At 42.1% G+C, this 4,761-nt stretch overlaps 1 pseudogene; it reads right to left on the reverse strand.

Moving 5' to 3' along the window:
- Positions 1-384: 384 nt before the first annotated feature.
- On the reverse strand, positions 385-906 carry LOC143438464 (small ribosomal subunit protein uS17 pseudogene; annotated as a pseudogene).
- Between the last annotated feature and the right edge of the window lie 3,855 nt (positions 907-4,761).

The raw sequence follows: 4,761 nt of genomic DNA on the forward strand, positions 1-4,761 counted from the left end.
TATGAAGCCTATATCTTGTCATTTAAGGACTGGGAATGGAAGGTAGTCTTTTTTAGATTACTGTGACAAAATAGTCAAAACAACTTTAGGTGGTTGGATTTATTTTGGCTCACAGTTTGCGAGGTTTTTAGTCCATGGTAAGCTAGATCTGTTGGTATGGGCCTGTGGTGGCATAGAACATAAAGTCATGGTGGCAGGTTATGTGGCTAAAGAGGCTGTATACTTCATGGCAGACAGGAGAAAGAGAGAGAGAGAGAGAGAGAGAGAGAGAGAGAGAGAGAGAGAGAGAGAGAGGCTGATGACATTCTATATTCTTCAAAGTCATTTCTTTTTTTTTTTTTTTTAAGTTGGAAAATAACTTTTATTTGTTCTATTGGCCAGAGTCCCCTTAGAACTTCTGAAACTGCTTCTTGGTGCCAGCAGCCTTGGTGACCGTGAGCACATTGAATCGGACAGTCTTGCTCAGCGGCCTGCACTTTCCAACAGTGACAATGTCGCCAATCTGTACATCCCTGAAACAGGGGGACAGGTGCACAGACATGTTCTTGTGACGCTTCTCAAAGCGATTGTATTTTCGGATGTAATGGAGATAGTCCCGGCGGATGACAATGGTCCTCTGCATCTTCATCTTTGTCACAACACCAGACAGGATCCGACCTCGGATGGAGACATTGCCAGTGAAGGGGCATTTCTTGTCTATGTAGGTGCCCTCGATGGCCTCTTTGGGTGTCTTGAATCCTAAACCGATGTTTTTGTAGTACTGAGGGAGTTTTTCCTTGCCAGTTTCTCCCAGCAAAACACGCTTCTTGTTTTGAAAGATTGCAGGCTGCTTTTGGTAAGCACGCTCCGTCTGAATGTCCGCCATCTTCCCGGCAGCCTGAGAAAAGGAAGGCTAGGCCCACTCCCGGCTTCCTTATTCACGACGCTTCAAAGTCATTTCTAGTGATCATGTCTTCCCATTAGTCTGCACTTAGCCATGAATGCATCATGGACTGACTAATCCACTGACTAAGTTGACAGCTTTTGGATAGAATATTCTTTTACTGGCACTGCCACCTGGGGACCACGCTCTCAGCACATACACACATGAAGGACACTTTATAGTTAACATGCCTCAAGACAAAGGCAGTAGGTTTAGTTACACAATTTTGGGAGACTGGGACACGTAGCGAACAGGAATGCAGCAGCTGCCAGGACTTGCTGTTTCATCTACCTCCAGGTTCTCTTGTACTTCTGCTGGGTCCCTGTGCAAGCTCAGGCTTTCTCTCCGGCAGAGTCCTCTGTTGACTCATGCATGGAACAAGCTCCTCAAAAGCTTAAGCTTGTTTCCCCCTTACTCCTCACATGTCAGTCTTCCCTATCTCTTTCAGTCTCCCAGGATTCTCTTCTCAAGTGTCCTGAAGGGAAATCTTTTCATTTCTGCTTATATTTTTAGACCAGATTGGTCTCTGGATTTCCTAGACTGGTGACTATAACTGGGCCATTAGTTTTTTGTAGGGATTTATGAGCCACTTGATAACAAAAGGTGCCTGCACCTGGTCCAGTAACAGTGAATCTGGTAGAAAAGTTGGAAGGTATTGCGAATTGTACTCGTTCACTGAAATTTCTTGTTACCCTCAGCACCTCACAGAAATATCCATTGACAGTAACTGGCTGATTGAATGGGGTGGCTTTGCTTATGATTGGCTGTATATGTTTCTAAGAGTAAAGCAAACCCGCATGCTTGTTCTCATGATCACAACTGGGAAACAAAGTGAAGGGAAGTGCCTGTGCTCAGGGCACCAGATGGAGAAAGCACTAAATCTCCTCCTACCACGTTGATGTTAAAACACAGCTGAAATTTTCCCCAATCTCTAATTAGTCTTGGGTCATGTGCCTCAATATCCCACCTTTCCTACCTTCCTCTCTGTGTGCAAAATATAGCCAGTACAGAAATCTAAGTTGATTTACATACATATCTTTCTTACAAAATGAGTCAATTAATAGTTTAAAACTCTTGATTTCCTGGGACTCAAGTCTCATAAGAAAGCTATTTCCATAACTCATTTTCAGAGTCAACTATCTCAATTCTAATTAGAGTTATAAGTTTCTGAGAAATCCTGAGTGCCTATAATTCATACATAACATTGGCCCTTCTGAGTCATTCATTGGCTTGTCTCTGGCAGTTGAAGAATGAACTCTCCTCAGGTTTTGAAGGCATGGAGATTTTATCCCGTAATTCATAGCTTCTTCCATTTTCTCTTCTTTTCATGTTAAATCTATTTGAAAGTGATGGACATGGTTACAGTGATAGTTGATGGCATCTTATTTTTTTTTCTAATGTCCTAAAATGACCCAGCATAGTGTGATATAGAATGATACTGTCTTGCCTATTAATTTGAGATTCATTTAGAAAACTTAGAACAGTGCTGCCATCTTCCTTGCTACCACCAAGCCTTCTCCTGTGACAACAGTTTATAGATGCTGAGGAAAAGGGGACCATCTTTGTGTAGCTAATGCTGTGCTTGTTGGGATTCAGTGACTTCTATTTATAGATTAGTCCCCAGTGATGATACAAGAACTGCAAGTTGCATGGTGATCATCTATGTCAAAGCACCAGTTACAGAGTTAAACACAGTATTGCTCGGGAGAAGAATATATACACACCAGGGGAAGTAGTAGAAGGCCAGCAGATGGTCAGAGAACTGGGATGGTAGCAAGCTTTGCCTCTAGAAATAATGAGCTTGGATTTTGAATGGAATATTTAAGGCATTAATGGTAAACTGACCATTTGGCTATCACAGTAAGAGGTTGTGGGAAGCTATGCGGTTAAGTAGCTGGCTATCAGAGGTCATGTTCATTCCAGCAGGCATGAATGTTGCCAAGCTGATTATGAGGTGGAGACAGGTACCAATGGGAGTAAAGATAGGACTGAAACAAAGAGTGGGGTTGGTCACAGGGGGCAAGAGGTGAAAGAACGAATGTCAACTACTTGTCTCATGGTAATTCTAATGGTCACTCATTTTGTTTGTTTGTTTTTTAGGTGCTAGGACCCCATTCTGGTCCAGATATGCTATGAGGCCTTTGCACTGAGCCTAGACTTTCTCAAATGAGGATAAATTTCACTTTACAGAGATATTAATTTTTAAAGACATTTTTTCTTGCTACAACTGGTGGACATTATTAGTATACATTAGGAATTCTGGAATACAACAAGAAAGGCACAGGGTGGGGATATCACTAAATGTTGTGTGACACACAGGGCAGCTGCTTCTCATCAAATAATTCCCCCACTCTAACAAAATACTTGTCTGAATACCGAGGGGGCCTCATATTCCGTGCTGATCTGTGCTTCCCAATTTTCACCATACTCAGTCTTATCTTCCTCTCTGGTCATACTTTGGCTGCCTTTTGAAATCCACCTGGAAATAATCTTTATGGAGTTCCTGAATGTTCTGAGACTGTTCTTACCAATAGTTCTGTTTGAAAAACATATCTTGATTTTTCATGCACCAGAATGTGTGTCTACTTGTTTAAGGAGATTCAGCAATTCACAAGCCTGGGTCTTGGTCCTAGAAGAGATCATAATTTTGTGTGAGAGCAAGACATGTGCTTAATTAATTGTGATGAAGACAGACTAGAGTAAGACCTGTAACAGAAGGCCGATCTAGTTGTCAACCTAGGTCTTCCTGTTGGTAGAATTCTGGGAAGCGGGGTCTTGTATCACCAGTTCTGTGTCTAAGCATATTTGAGTTGACAGCTCTACAGTCTGCTTCCAACATCACTGCTTCCTTCCTCAGCTTCTCTTTTTCAGAACACAAGAATTAAGTCTGTCTAGGTCCTGAGTATAGATTTACACACTTCAGTGTTTCTTTGTATTTTTCTAGAATGCACCAACAATCCTAAGTCTTCTTGGGGAATATCATGAGTATTGCCTAACCTGTTCCTTCATTGTCCTTCCTCCATCCTCTCTCTTCCTTTCTTCAGGGCAACACATTTCTCTCATCATCTCATGCGCAGGGGTATCCCCTGCATTCATGCATTTGTGATCTCACCTTTGGTTCCTGTCAATTTTAGAACACCTTTTCCCCCATGGAAAGAGATTCCCCTTTCTAAGTTTTGGTGCCAGAAATAACATTTTCTCTACATCTCTACATACAATGAAGCCATGTTACTTAAGTAGAAGAAGTAATTTGGGAAATAAATAAGGCAAGGTCAGGACATGCTTTCTAGGAAGTGTATCAACAGACAGAGGGAGGGGATGCAGGTATCCCAGGTGGAGAAGGGACTCTGAAATGGCAATTTGCAGAAATGTGCTGCTTGGAAAAGCAGCAGGGCAATAGCACAATAAGTATTCATGACCAAGGATTTAGACTTTAATTTGCATTTCGTGGATGTGCTGGCTAATCTTGGCTGTCAACTTCTCCCAGGGACACGATTTCTGTCACTGTGGTTTGCAATCAGTCTTTATTCCCCAGGAAAAGCAAAGCCATGGTTGCATATGGCTTTGAAGTTCACATTTTCTTTGGATCAGAATTATCCTTAAAGAAACAACAATGCAGGAAGTCCCATGCGTCTTGGAACCAACAGTGACTTTCTGCCATTAGCTGTGCAGTGGTGTAAAAGTTGCATGGATCCTATAAGTCACAGACTGTCCTTTAAGTTAAGAGCACACACCATAGGGCTGTTGAGAGCCAGATGACACCATGCAAGGGATATTTCTTCTGAGCTTCTGGCTCCTACCTTCTACACATCATTTATTGAATGTTAAATATGTCCTGA

This window comes from Arvicanthis niloticus, chromosome 25 (genome assembly GCF_011762505.2).
Source record: "Arvicanthis niloticus isolate mArvNil1 chromosome 25, mArvNil1.pat.X, whole genome shotgun sequence".
Classification (NCBI taxonomy): domain Eukaryota; kingdom Metazoa; phylum Chordata; class Mammalia; order Rodentia; family Muridae; genus Arvicanthis; species Arvicanthis niloticus.